This window comes from Toxorhynchites rutilus, chromosome 1, assembly GCF_029784135.1.
Source record: "Toxorhynchites rutilus septentrionalis strain SRP chromosome 1, ASM2978413v1, whole genome shotgun sequence".
Classification (NCBI taxonomy): domain Eukaryota; kingdom Metazoa; phylum Arthropoda; class Insecta; order Diptera; family Culicidae; genus Toxorhynchites; species Toxorhynchites rutilus.
Genome location: NC_073744.1, coordinates 63,031,685 through 63,047,541, shown reverse-complemented (window position 1 = coordinate 63,047,541; position 15,857 = coordinate 63,031,685). Strand labels below are relative to the sequence as shown.

The 15,857-nt window shown below is 36.1% G+C and overlaps 1 protein-coding gene across 8 annotated transcripts in view; it reads right to left on the bottom strand.

Annotated features, from left to right (window-relative positions):
* The window catches only part of LOC129764029 (atlastin), a 43,504-nt gene extending 34,073 nt beyond the window's left edge, over nt 1-9,431 (bottom strand). For 2 of the 8 annotated variants that reach the window (XR_008741069.1, XM_055762932.1), the window contains exon 1: nt 9,218-9,431. The gene's annotated coding sequence lies outside the window, so the exon portion shown is untranslated. Of the gene's footprint in view, nt 1-528; nt 635-657; nt 788-1,225; nt 1,373-8,648; nt 9,041-9,112 lie in introns of those variants that run through there. The other 6 variants (XM_055762933.1, XM_055762934.1, XM_055762936.1 and 3 more) reach the window with 6 other exon arrangements.
* Between the last annotated feature and the right edge of the window lie 6,426 nt (nt 9,432-15,857).

Sequence of the window (15,857 nt, the reverse complement as noted above, 5' to 3'; positions counted from 1 at the left end):
TGTTCTTTAGCAGATCTTTTCTTATTTTCTAATTTTGACCATTTCCTCAACCCACTGTATATCTGTGGAAATTCTAGCTCGTTTCATTACTAACCATAACGACGATTTTGAGAGGTAAAAACTTTTACAGGTTCACAGATTACATGTTTTCAAGGAATTTGAAGCACATTTTCGCTTCATTAATTGGGCTTGACTTCCATATAAGTGAAATACATGATTGAGATGGAGTGGTTCCTGTTTCTCTCATAGTGGAAGTTTGTATTCGGGGCATGGAGTAACTGGAACATGACTATTCCACGAATAATCGGAGTTCTACTGTACTTGAACATAGTTCTTCAAATTAGAATATTGAAATGATAAGGGGAAACAAGTGAAAAAAAAAATTATGAATATAAAATCCCCCAAGAGAAATCTTACTGGTCCAGCTACAGTAATACAGTCCATTGACGGGTGTGTATCTTATTCGCGTTAATCGGCGTGACTTTGCACCAAGTCAGTCATTTCGATGTACTTGATGACGATACGTACGGTTTGAGTGGGCAACACAGCGGCAAAAAGCACCACATTCACATCCACAACGTTCAATTATATCTCTGTTTGCAATGTAGCAGCACAATAACACTTGGGAACTGTTTCTTCTCTTCATCTGTTACTTACTAATGACTCGATATGTCAGTTTCTTCAATTCATTGCCTCTTCCAACGCACGTCACTCACTATCACCCAACTTCTCCTACCCCTCTTTTAGCGACCGAAAATTGCCAGCTATTGCTTCAGTGTCCACAGCAATACGATTGATCGATCTGGCGATCTGGTACCTTACCTCGGTGCGCATACTTTTCTGTCACTTTCTATCAATGGTGTGTCGCTCACATTCCGGTGTTAATGAACTGGACCCACATTTGGCTATATTACGATTCGCTTTCACCTCACATACACCCAACAACTGTTTCATATACGTTGTTTTATAACCTGTTCAAATCGTCCCAATCGGAGACCAAAGCGGACACCAGCCAACCCGTCGCTAATCGTGTGTATAATAGACATGAACACCTGTCGCCATTCACAGGCTTCCTATCAAACCGGCCCAATACAATACATCTCCAATCAAAATGTTTCTACTCGGTGTCACAAAGTTCGAACGCAACATTTGCATGCAAGTCACCCAAACCCAAGTGATAGCGATCCAGACCAAGTGCACTTACGCACACACAGAGTTTACTCACCCCTAGAATAAATCTTTCGAACCACGATCGACGGCTCCGTAAAAATAACTATTTTCGTGCGAGCAGCATCACCTCGTTCTGTAGAACCTGTAGGGGGCAGACACACACGAACACCAGCGCGCAGCACTTTGGGCCGAGATCCACAGACACCAAGGTTCGACGAGTCTTGGCTATGTGGCTAAGCCACACATTCACGTGCACATGCGCTCTGCGATTCTCTTGCGTGAGCGAGTCGTATGGCTTTTTGTTCCACTAAACCACGAGAGTGCTGCACTAGATACAGTGAGTGTGACTTCGGAAGTTTGATTATGAGTAACGTGTTTTCCCGTGCCCCAAAACCGATGTTGAGCATGTCTGGTCAACCCATGTGGATGTTTTTTTTTGCAGTGGCCCAAGACGAACATGCATGTTGTCGTTGTATTCACCGGCATTAGCGATTTTTTTCTATTGAGAGATCTCACCAATAATGGAAAGGTTAAAAGTGAAGGGCACGAAAGGTATTGTGCGAATGTCTCCGATAACATAGTTCCTAAACTAATCCTCTATTTTGCTTGTTTGTGCTGTAAGCGCTCATACATGCGGGAGATGTAGGCAGATATGCCAAATCTGCGGCAATGTGCGTAGACCAGTTTGTTTGATTTTCAGATTTTTTTACCAGTGAAAGCAATGAGGTACATATAGAGGTGGAGCAGTAGGCGAAGTGTATATAAGTGTATATAGTGCCAATACAAACAAAATATCGTATCGTTATTATTTGCATTCAACATGGAATGTATATGGAAGAAACACAACAATGTTGAGAGTACCCACGGTTGCATGATAATTTGAGCCAAAGTTCTCATGAAATCATTCAACTGTTTGTTTTTTAACAAATGACAACTATATCGTGGCTAATTTCGATTATTCATGTGGCAAAAAGGTCCAGAGAGCAGTCGTATGCTTAGTTCTCGAAAACAGTAACATTTTCGGTGAAATTTTGATTAATTGGCGATTATTATCTCACAACATACACACCGACACTGAGAGCCTTCGAAAAATCAACATCATAACGGTAAAATAATGAAACTTTGTTTGTTTCTATGAACGTGAACATTTCACTAATATTCACTTCATGCTATCACATAAGCCTCATATTCAGCGGGAGCTCAACAAAAATGAACGTTTTTAATTGATAAATTACTTCCTGAAAATAGCATTTTCACGTGAACGCGGTGGGCAATCAAAGATAAACACAACGACTGACGTCACTATTTGCGAAATAGTTATGGCAGCGCATGCTATGTCGCTCGAAACCATCTTCATTACCTTTTTTCCAGGACATTGCAGTGAAAGGGAAGTTTCTAACAATCTTAGTAGATTTAAAGCCAAAGGGCCTGACCGGATAAGGGAGTAAAAAGTGCCCCCAAACCAAATCACTAGCTGTATGGCAAATATTGTAAAGAATATTAAATAAGAAATTTTGGCGGTTTATTTGAACCCCTAAAAAAAGATTCGAGATAAAAATTTGAAAAAAATACTGAATGTGCATCTTACTACGGTGTATCAAGAAAAATTATCAAAAAAAAATTTCATCAAAAATTTTAGTACTAAAAAATATTGAAATTCTGAGAAATTTTTTTTTTGGGATTTAGAGATTCAGTACTACTCTAATTCATATTTAAATGTGTTTCTACGGCTTTTCTAGATATGTGTGATTTTTTTCAAATTTTTTTCAGTGTTGCGCGGTACAAAAAATTTTTTTTTATATTTCCAAAGAGTCTGGCTAGGTAAGGGAGTAAAAAGTCCCCCAAACCAAATCACCAGCTGTATGGCAATTATTGTATAGGATATTAAATAAGAAATTTTGGCGGTTTATTTGAACCCCTATGTGGTTTAACATAGGATCTATAGTGAAAAACGTACTTTTTCGTTTATTTCACGCCATCCTCAACAGATCCGAGATAAAAATTTGAAAAAAATACTGAATCTTACTACGGTGTATCAAGAAAAAATATCAAAAAAAAAATTCATCAAAAATTTTAGTACTAAAAAAAGTATTGAAATTCCGAAAAAAAAATTTTCGGAACTTAGAGATTCAGTACTACTCTAATTCATATTTAAATGTGCTCCTACGGCTTTTCTAGATTGATAAATATCTTCAAACTATTTTTTCATCTAATAATAAAAAAAATAAATACACAGTACAAAAAATGTTATAGATTTTCTGGCATTTCGAAATTTTGAAAAAAATTTGAGACCCACATCTGCTCAAATTTTTATTTAAATGCGTTAGTATGTGTCTTTTTTCTACATGTGGCGTAATTTTTCCTGAATTTTTAAGAGCATTGCGACGCACAAAAATAATTTTCTTCATCATCTGCATTATTTTTTTATTTTCTTGAAATCGATTATGCTATTGTATTCGTGGTTTTCAATTGTAAGATTAAAATAAAAAAAACAAATCGGATTTTTTTAAGTGTTCTTCTCATTAATCCGAATGATCTTTCCACAAGGACTTTATTTTTTTCTCACAGAGCTTTATCGTACTGCTGACTCCTATGAACTTGGTAAACCATCTAAATCCAATGTAAAGATAATCTCATATATTTTAAGATACGAGAAACAAAGTTGTACAGCGCAATGCTCTAAATATACCGATAAAAATTAGACATATGGAAAACAAAATTTAAAAAATATTAGAGCAGTTATGGGTATCTAAATTCAAAATAAATTAAAAATGCCCAAAAGCCAAAAAAACATTTTTGTTTTCGCACAATCCTCTTTAAAATTCAAGAAAAAATACGCTACATGTGGAAAAAACAACACATACGAACGCATTTAAATAAAAATTAGTGTAAAATTAGGTCTTTGAGTAAATTTTTTTTCAAAATTTCGAAATGCCTGAAAATATATATAATTTTTTTTTGTACCGCGAAAAACACTCTAAAAATTCTGAAAAAAATCACATATACCTAAAATAGACGTAGGAAGAAATTTGAATACAAACTAGAGTAGTACTGAATGTCAAAATAAAAAAAATTTAAATTTAAATAAAAGATAAAAATTAATTTAAATTATTTTTTAGTGTTTGATTTTCTGATGAAAAAATTGTTTGCAAATATTGATCGATACACCTAAGTAAGATGTACTTTCAGTTTTTTTTTTGCATATTTTTGTCTCAAAGCTGACGTGAAAAAAACGAAAAGGTACCTTTTTCACCATAGATCATATGGTGTACCATATAAGGACTCAAATATATGGTACTACTGCCAAAATGTTTGATTTAGTACCCTATACAAGATTTTCCATACAGCTGGTGATTTGGTTTGGGGGACTTTTTACTCCCTTACCCAGCCAGACTATTTGGAAATATAAAAAAAAATTTTTTGGTACCGCGCAACACTGAAAAAAATCACACATATCTAGAAAAGCCGTAGAAATACATTTAAATATGAATTAGAGTAGTACTGAATCTCTAAATCTCAAAAAAAAAATTAAAAATTTCAATATTTTTTTAGTACTAAAATTTTTGCTGATTTTTTTTTAATATTTTTTCTTGATACACCGTAGTAAGATGCACATTCAGTATTTTTTTCAAATTTTTATCTCGAAGCTTTTGAGGATGACGTGAAACAAACGAAAAAGTACGTTTTTCACTATCCTACGTCAAACCACATAGGGGTTCAAATAAACCGCCAAAATTTCTTATTTAATATTCTATACAATATTTGCCATACAGCTAGTGATTTGGTTTATGGGCACTTTTTACTCCCTTACCTGGCCAGGCCCTTTGATTTATTTGCCAAATTCAACCATATTTTCAAAGCTTGTTGGTATCTAAGACCTTTCTATATAAAAGTTTAGCATAGTTAATCGGTTTGATTGTTAACGCGAAACTTGACTTTTTCTACGATGTAAAAAAGTAAAAATCCGTAGATTAAGCAAAGTCTAATAGAAAGTGTGGAATCTCTGTTTGTCTGAGCTGTAAGTGTTCGTTCAGTCATTAAATCATTCTCCTAGACCCGAGAATGGTTTGATGGTATGTGGCAGCATCGAGATCGTTAAAACAGAAATAGCAAAAATAAACCTTAAATTGAAAATTAAGTTCAATCTGAAAATTCGACGAGAGATGAATGTGTAGAGTAGGATTGGACGATCTTGGATCGATTTACAGAAGATCGGTATTATCCATTTCGATCCCCGATTTTTTGGATCGATTGATTCATTGTACCCGAAAAAATCGAGAAGATCGATTTTTTTCCTTCGATTTTTTCGATCTTAAAGGATAGCTTTCGAGAATGTCAAATTAGCGATAGTGAATAGGATTGGGCGATCTTGGATCGATAATTAGAAGGTCGGTCTTATCCTCTCCGATTTCCGATAGGATCTATTCTTTCTACTCCAAAAAAGTCGTGAAAACCGATCTTTTCTTTAAGATCTTTCCGATCGTGGAAAAAAATTGTAAATTTGTTTTTCAGTGAACATTGATTTTAATCTCACCAAAACCATTTGACAAATTTCATAAACATTGGATTCCCTTCAAGGTTGTCAAATTTGTAGTCGTAAACTTAGGAGAAGCAGTTTTGTAAGTTTCACACGATTGGATTCAACGGGATTATAGTCAGTAAAGTTCTGGATGAATATCAGTTGTTAAATTTCTAATAATAATTTAAATTTGATTTATTCAATTAAATAATTCCATTACGGTTCAAAATGAATGCCCTGGAAAATACTTTTTTCTGGGCTTTAAAGTGTCTGTGCCGTTTAGAAAATCGATTGCCGATTGGCCGAATATAGAATATAGCTTTCATCTATATATATAAATTAAAATGGATCACCGAATGTGTTGATAAGAGCAAAACTCTAGAAAGGAATTGTCCGGTTTTTCTGTATCAAACATTTATTCCATGTAACGGAGAAACATGTTATATGCAAGTGGTTTAGGTAGAAGTACAAGAAATTTTATAGTAAAAGGTAATTTTAAAGGGTAGATCAAAAGATCAATCAATGAATATTTTTGCGATTGAACCCATTAACGTGCGCTTAATAAGAAAACGTGGATGTGACAACGAAAAATAAATTTTGGGCGAGACGAAGTTTGCCGGGTCAGCTAGTAATATATAATGTTGATCAATTTCATCCCAAGGTATGTTTTGAAATTTTCCAAACTATGGATTAAGCAATTTTTTCAACAAAACATTTCATAACGGTTTGTGACCTTGACACCAGTACTGATTTAAGAAAATAATCGGCCATCATTTAAACAGAACATTTCAAAAATATTTACATTTTTCTGAAAATCGTGATCAATTTGCCCCCGGTTTACGGTACATAAGTAAGTGATCAGTTCCAATACAACCTGGAGATGTCTCGTTTAAGCTCTTGATGTGAATGAGGAACAGTACGCACATCCTAGCTAGTGTCGATCAACCATGGCGAAATCTCCGGATCTTGCAGCCAAATGCCTTGGAGGGTAGTTTTGCCTGCCATTTCGTACTGCTATGTACTGTTATGCTTCCTATGTAACAGATAATAGTAATATTTTCTGCAACATACAAATCATGTTTTATAAAAAAAAAATTATGAAAATTGCCAAAACTCCAAACAAACAACTTTATGATTATATCATACCTTTCTATCTGATTGCGCGAACATATATGAAACCCTACAGAGAGTCAAGCTAATCAAATACAATTTTTTCTATCATTAACTTTCTAAATACTGCATTAACCAAAATTCAATTGGCGGAATTTCACTTTTTCCAGATTGGTAACGAAATTCCCTGATATTCCCTGACATAGTTTGAATATTCCCTGATTTTCAAGGTTTTCCAAGGTAGTCGACACCCTGCACCTTCTATTGGTGTCAACGCGCTCCTCATTTGAACTTTTAATCAGCCACCACATGATTATATGGTACGTATTCAAACTTTTTCTTGATTATAATACAAGGCGGACTCGATTGTATACAGTCTCTGATTTCTTTTCACTTTATATATTCGAATCCTGTATATTATCGAGTCGAACAATTTTTTTTTCATTCGTTTCTAATGTATATGTTTTTCGTTTATTGAATATAAATGAAGAATTACATTTTTGATTCATCCCCTTGAAGTCAGAAAACACCTCTTTTCTTCTCTCTCAATTTATCCAGAATCTTGCAGGAAGTGATAGACGATCATATTTGATGAAAAAAAAATCTTCTACGCATATGATCGAATTTCAACAGTGACAGAGTTATAGAACTTTATTTTTGTTTCGGACTCTGTTGCCCCAAACTGGCTCATCATTAAAAAGTACACTACGTAAGACGATTCTGTTGCTTCCATTTGAAAGATGAGAAAATTTAGTACAGGATATAGTAGTGTAACATCTAAGTTAGTGGATTTAAATAACATTTTGGAAGCGATAAACTTAAAAGTTAGTAATTTTTAATGTGTTATTATTAATTTTATCCAAAAAAAAATCATACTAAACGTGATTATTTCTATCAATCAAATTAAAAATCTCTAATCTCTAACGAGTTACTCGTTTCGAGAAAATTCGAACTCAAATCGAATTGGTTTTAGTATTATGTATCTTTTTCAAGTTCATATTTCATAACATATTCATAACAAATGACAAGTGAGTACAGGGGACATCGAAATATTTTCAAAAAATTGCTTCTAACTGAAAAAAATCAGGAGGTGTCGGTTTTACCCTGATTTCCCCTACAAACATACAAAGTGACTGGCATTGAAAACGATCGTTGTGCGGTCCAATTACGTGTTTTAAGCTCTCCACACAGGCAACAGAATGCTTTTTAGCTTCGCACAGTTTTTGGCCCTCGGACTTTTCTAGCACACAAACCGCCAAGAAAGCGAAAATCGATGAGTTTTCTGCATTACTGTACTAAACTGCCAAAGGTCAATTCGCTTAATTCGCTCGAAGCAATAAGCACAAAATAATTAAGTGTTCAAGACCAAGTTTAACAGGTTCAAGTTTGAATTGAAATTTCCAAACAAAACAAAGCTTATAGTCAACTTCAACTACAACTCATGGCTTCGTCAATTGTATATCTTAATCAATCGTCAAAGTCTACCAACGGTAGATTGTTCAGATTTTCTTGATAAAGAAATTGTGGAACCAAGAAGGCTCAATTCCGCCGAAGGTTCATAGTGCAGGGTCATATGATTCAATTGATTCAGAAAAAGAATAACACGCTTTCAATAACATAAAAGTACTCCTACTGATTTGGAGTCTAGTGCCTTAATAGAAAAGAGAATGGAAGAAAGAAAACTGGAAATAAAGTATAAACAAGCAATGTTGCTCCGGCTAATCACAGCTAGGGTCCAGTCGTTCTTCACCGTCTTTGCGCCATATTCGTTCGTCTTCCACAACCACCGAAGTTCGGCTCCGCTGGAAGATTGCGCACTGTTACCACAACAAACGACTACCAAAAATACCTTGATATTTTGTATCCGCTGCAATTTCGCTGCTGCTTTTCTCCCAATATTGATACTGATGATGAATGTACTGCTGAAACTAAATCCATTTCCCTAATTTCTGGGCAACATTAAATCTTGTCCTGATTTTGGGCTCACTCATTGCACCCCATTCTTCTTCGCTTCGCTGCTGTTATGTATGATAAAAATGAAGTTTGTTATCAGCGCTGTAACCTTTGGAATCGAATGGAATCTCGCTCCACGTATAACTGGCTAAGTAGGCTCTAATAGTCATCGAACGTTTCGTCACACAATAACAGCAAAGGCCACTGCGATAAATGCCAACACCTCGTCTTATGCCACACAACGTAATCGGTTCAAGTTGGAACCGAAAGCATCACCTCGATTTAAAGATTCACCGCGAATGTTAGGAGCTACTTTACTGTTTCACGTTTTCCCTAATCCTCTTCATTGTTCACACTCACTTGCTCTTGCCTCTGAGGATGTTGCAATCAGGAACCAGCACAGAAGAGAAGAAAAAAATCCTTTCCACACCACCTTACAGCTAGAGGCATGATTTTTCTGCTCACCAAATAATTTACCACAGCTTTGTACCTTGGAGCTACTGCTTTCTTCGATATTAATGAACAAGTTTCCGTCACAATAAAATCTCACATTTCAACGCGTACCAAATAGAAAGAAAAATAATGCCCGATGCTTCCGTTCCCGATTACGGATGGCAGAGAAAAATCGTACCTTCCTTCTCGAAAGCAGTCTCACTGATAATGACGACAGCCGTGGTCTGCCTTTGTCATCTAGCAAACGTCGACAACGACAACGCAATTCTGCCGCTGCTCGAAAGGGGGCAAGAAGTGCTCGAAATGCTGTCAGCTAGTCTACTGACAGCATAATGATATCGTACTGGATGTTATTCACAATAGAGTTTTATACCACGAGGAAACTGATTTTTTTTTCTATTATAGATGGAAGATGCTGGAACGAAAATAAACAAAAATCGTTTGATAGGTGGACTCTTCTATCACGAGAAGGAGTTGAAAGTCTTCGGTCAACGCAAACATTGGTTCATACGAAGGTATTAAGTAAATAATATTTTATTTGCAAGGCTTTCCAATTCAATGAAATCAACTGGATTGCACCACCAGTAGCAAAACAGTTACTCCTCTCTTAATCAAGCAATAATTGGTCCAATATAAACCGCAGTATATATGAGGGGCTCAGAATGCAAGGGGTGTAAGTGACTTGATCGATTTCTCTTCATCAACTTTTTATTTAGTTAATAACTCAACTGCAAAAACGTTCCAATTTAAGTTTGCTATACAATCCGATAGATGAGGTTCTGACCTATCTTCCACATTTTCAAATACAGCTGGGAATGTATTTGCAGCTAAGTTATGACCAAAAGAGAGATTCGATGTAGAGAAATCGATCAAATCACTTACACCCCTTTCATTCTAAGCCCCTCATATAATGTTTATCTAAAATTGCATAAACTGTACAAGCCCGATTTTCTTTATTAGGAAATCTTATATCGGTATTATATGCATCGTGATATCGTTGAGGGCTTTCATTTTCAGGCCCGTCAATTCCCATCTAGTACAGTATTCAAAATCGGTGACTTTACGGAATTTCACCGCCCCTGTTCATATTTGCCAATAAAAACAGTGCCACTTCGATGAACGCATGGGGTAGTTAATATAGTTCGTCTTGTACTTGTGAATGTAGCATGAAGCGGTAAACATATAAACCGGTTCCGGTTCCCGATCGGGTTTGAAATTAGCAAAATGGTGCATGGATACCAAATTTGCAGACATGTTCGCAATTTTACTGATATTAAAATTTCTGTCGCAAAATCTATCCTGTTGCAGACTGCAGGAATATGGTGTTTCTTTTCTTTATGGCTTGGTTCAGTTCCCTGCGCTAACAGCCTCTTTTTCAGCCATCACTTTGCGATTCTCGCGGTTTCAAAAGTAACTGGCAGATATTTATGCACATCAACATTTCAGATTTTTGTCGCTGACTTTCCAAAAAATCATGATGACATTTACTCTGACAAAAGGCAAAACGAAAACAACAAATTTTTAAACTTTCACTTCATTTCGCACTTTCACGAAGGTTTGTTTTTTTCTGTGGAAATCTTCAGATCTGCCGTATTGAAGAATTCCTCGGGGTTGAGTTTAGAAAATGTACCTGTCTATGCGGAAGCATACCATTTGCACACTAATTTTTGCTATGTAATTATGCTAGAAATTGAATCCCGGCATAGTACCATAGCCGGTAATGAAGCGGCCGACCGTTTTGCCGGAATCGGTCACCTTGGACAACTTATTGGCAACGAATCCTATCCAGGTTAAGAACCGGCCACTACAACATGTCTCACAATTTCAACAGGGGACCCTTTCATCCCCTTTTTGACTTGTGCGAGGTTCGCAATTCAGTCGAACATATCGTCTGTATTTATCCAAAGTACGAGAATCTCCAGAACTTACACGGGTTCAGCGGGAGCATTCGTGATGTGCTTGGACTCTCCACGAACTGTTATACTGCTCTGTTTCTTGAAAGAAACTTGTGATCAAATCGAAGATCCTTGTTCCTTCCCCTTCGCGATAAGGGAAACAAGAACAGTCGGCGGATTCCCCATCTGTGGCTTGGGGCCATGGTAAGCGGACATCCTCGTCAAACGACCAGGGGAAAAAAGCTCTAATGTGTGGAAATTCGCGTGACGAAATCTGTTTTTTGTTTATTGTTTTATTGTTAATTGCATGTCCGTATGTGCATGTAAAATGAATAAATGTTTATGGTAAGTGCACATCGCGGCATGGCTTCGGCCGTTTTTGCTGAGACGAACCAGTCCAAGAGGCTGAAAGTCTCAAAAATAAAGAAATAAAAAAAGAATTATTGCCGGCATAATGAACATTTCAGAACATTTTTAAAACTGTTGGCCAATGGATACTATGAACAATGAACCGGCGCTAACAGAATTGCACCCATATCTGCTACTGCTGATGGAACTCTTGACTGAATCGCCAATCCGACGTCAGTGATACATGTTTCTGGGACCTTTAAATTTCAAGAAAATCCATCGAAGCAATTCCAGCAAGCATGATAACGGCACAATGGAGACGAATGGAATTTGCTAGCGATTGCTTCCGTTTGCAGGATGCTATCTTTCCAGAAAATCATAATAAAATTGATGATTTGATAGATAGTAGATAGTGTTGATACTTAATTTTTTTATTGTTTCTTTGCTTTCTCACTCACTGTCTCATCGTCATTGACAAATATTGCCTTATGTTGCGTTTTCTAGTAGCCCAAAGCAATACAATAAATATTTTTCTCTGTCTCCACTCTCTTGCTCAGACCAAGATTCCTAATAACATACGACGACAGGGTGCCTCCGGAATTAGCAAAACGCCCTCATTTTCCACTGGTAATGGGTAAATGGTGTCGTTTGTGGTCGATTCTTCTCCAACTTCTTCCGATGAGAGAGAGACTGCTTCTGACGGAATATCTACAACGCGTGAGGAGCGTTGGGCGCCTCCAATTACTTCCGCATTCTCTCATACTTCGCTTCTCATCGTACAATCCGTGGATAATTCCATTTTCAAACCCATGGAAAATTTGTTTCAACTTCGGATTCCAATGAGTCCGAATAACATGTGAATCTGTAATAGGAATAGTCGTCACTGTTTCGAAGAGAACCAGAGATATTTGATCGTGAAGTATGAGAATAATTTAGAAGAAAATGGGTCACTTACACTGCATTGATCGACAACGGCTGTGTATTAGGCAGATACAAAGCGCGGAAAATCTCAGCGAGAAATTGCTGCGATTCTAGGTTAATCGAAAACATTCGTTTCCAATGTCTTTCAATGCCCCACGAAAACCCAAAGCCATTGGATGTCCCTGGAAACAACGTTCTCATCAAACGATTTCCTAGCATTGAACCATTGAAATCACAAACGAAGTTTAGAGACGAGTAAAGAGGAATCTCGACCTGGAGGACATACTTCCGTCCTAACGGAAGAGATTTTTGTTTTGGTTTGGTTTCACAGTAGTCTTACTGCTGCGATGAAAGTTCGAAATTCAAGATTTACCGCCTGTTTGAATTGAGGCGAACGGGTACAATGCAAAATATACGAACTCGATCGGATTGTGAAATCCAATCGCCGATCGTGTACCGGAATAAGGGTGATAATCTGGACCCACGCTTAGGTGAATAAATTTAGATTACGAACTTATTGTTACCAACTATATGTGCACATCATCATTATCGATCAGCGATGTAGATCAATTCATAGGTGTTGACTGACACATGCTCTGATCTTTGCAACAAGGAACCCTGGAATATTTGTGCTGTTAGCATTATGCATTCATACCCTAACTGGAGACGACGAACGGTGGACCCTGAGAAAATTTAGGCGGCCAAAACTCAGATTTTTTAGCCAAAAATCCAACTTTTGGTAAACTGTGGTTTTCGGATACGCTGAGTTCATTTTTCAAATCTGTTTCGCCCAAAAACCAAAAGAGCGGGAGGGGCAAGGGGGCAAAGTTCAATTTTTTCAGTTTTTATCGTGTTTGGTATCAAAATGTATGTTTTCGGATACGCAGAGTTCATATTTCAACTCGGTTTCACCGAAAAAAACAAAAAAAGAAGGGGGAAAAAATTGATTTTTCGAACCATTGGTTAACTTTGAAAAACCATAACTCAAAAACAAAAAAACGTAATAAACAAATACAATCAATAATAACAAGGATATATTTGGAATTTTCTACAAATGTAGTAAAAAGGCCAGGATTGGCTTTAATTTGATATGTCGATCATCTAAATCGGTTTAGTAGTTCAAAAGTTATGGATTTTTGAAAAAAGTCATTTTTAGAAAAAAAAAAAAAAAAAGAGGAAAAAGTTGATTTTTCGGACAACCTTAAAATGGAAATGGTCACCTTACTGAAAAAATTGCGATAAAGAACGAAACTACTTCTACTACTACCACGGCAGTGGAACTTCATACAAATCACTCGTCGAAAAGTGTCTCCTTTTTCACCGCTTGTTTACATCGACGAATATATTTTTTTCCACTATGTTTCGTAGGAGAGTGTATGCATACTGACAGATTTCTACTACGAGGTGTTTAATGAAGGATGAAAGGTGGGATTGTTTATGTTTATATATGATTTATCGTACGATTTAATTGAATGCATAAAATATGTTAACAAAACTGGAGTTCAGCACCTTTTTAAATTTGAACAAATATTGATAAGAGATTCCCAGCAATTCTTTATGTTTATTGCGTGATTTGGTTACTGTAGTTGTTTGAAACGAAGGTTTAGTGTAATGATTTTATTTTGAGGATTATATTCACAAACATACAAGTATGAATAATATAAATTGCATGCATATGATGTGCCGCTAGCCCATACATGCAAACGTGGAGACGATATACATACATTCTAGAAAAACTTAAATCGTATAATTATCGTTTATATCACATCATATACCTCATATACATGTATATGGCCTCCAATTGCATATGCATATGCCAGTTATACACATCATACAAGTAATGTGTCTTGGATGTATGTATATCGCCTCCAATTTTAAATTTTTGACGTAGGACTACGTCTTACATCAAAGGTGCCAAATCAGAAAACAGGTCACGTTTTTATGAAATAAAGTTAACGTTAGTAACTATTTTTTATACGAACGGATTTAAACGATTTGCATACCAATCAAATTGGAAATTTTCTAAGATTTTTTTGTTTGATATGCTATACATTACAATCCCATAGTCTGTATATGGTTTAAATTGATGAAAATTGGAAGCATTCCCATTTTCCCATACATTTGTTCTGTCCATTTGTGTGTTTTCCCGAACAGGGCTGTCAATAAGGGGTATCTTATGCAGCCGCTAGAACAGAAACAACGAAGGGGGATAGCGGAAAAAGAAAACTTGAGAAGTAAACTCCACCCTTGCGTAATAAGTAAGCTGTCGCTAGCGTATAAGTATTGCATCTCCTCTGAGGAAAATTTTCAGAATCTTTCTGTGACCAACAACAAAGGTCGCTTATTCTGTTCGTTTTGTGTTTAATGTTTCGCTAGCGAATATTTCACTTGAAGTGCATCTGGCATTGTAATTAACATAACCATCCAAGTCATGGCAAAGAAAGCAAAAAAAGAGAAGAGTGCAAATTATTATAGGTTCTAAACATCGATGTTTGGTTTTTTGTGTGTTGCTTGTTTTCGTTGCGCGAAACATAGAAATTTAAAGAAACTTTGTTGACGGTTTTGACCGAGAGTCGAGAAACGATTTTTCATAAACGGTCATTCTCGCGATGTTTCATTTTTAGCACTGTGTGTATCTGTTAGACGCGCCTGATGCCTGTTGAATGGCGATGCACTTCTTCTTCTTCTTTTGAATTATAGACACTTGAAACTCAGAGAGTTCATTTGTCTTTGATGGCGATGCACGGAAGATGCCTCTCGTTGATATTCAGTGCAATGCATGCATTGATATAAAGAAACAAATTGCGACATATAACCAATTAGTGTATTGTTCTCGCAAAGGCGAAAAATGATCGTTGCTTCTCGAAATGATTCTACAAAACTACGCTAGCCATTAAACCTTTTCAGCGTCCCCGAAACTTTTTACTAAAGAGTTATTTATGAAATTTCGACGTATTCGCAAAATAATATTCGAAATGATAAACCATCAAATTTCAAAAGAAAAAAGATTGCGTAGTCCTACATTCTAAGCGGTCGTGTCTCGGATACAACCCCTCGATTTTTTTACGATTTAATGTTTGCTGGGCAGGCTCGAAGGCAGTTTTAAATTGTTAAAATATGAATGAAATTTTTTACTTCATGTTATATGATTACTTGAAACATGCAGTACTGAACTTTATTTAACCATTTCTATATAAATTTTGCGATATTTCCACTCAAGCACAATGAACAATCAGGAATGACGTATCCGATCGCAATCATATGTATCATATGTAAGAGCTTTAATTGCCCTAAAATCATATTCCAGATAGCCGTACGAGATAGCTGCGGCTTGATAATCCAAATAACCGGAGTTCAAATCCCATCGGAGCATTTTATAACCGTCGTCACCACTCATATTAAAAATTTATATCCCTAAAAGTTAATTGTTTCGTTCCTATTTGTACAAACATAAATGTTTATAAAAGTTCTATATACATACAAAAATG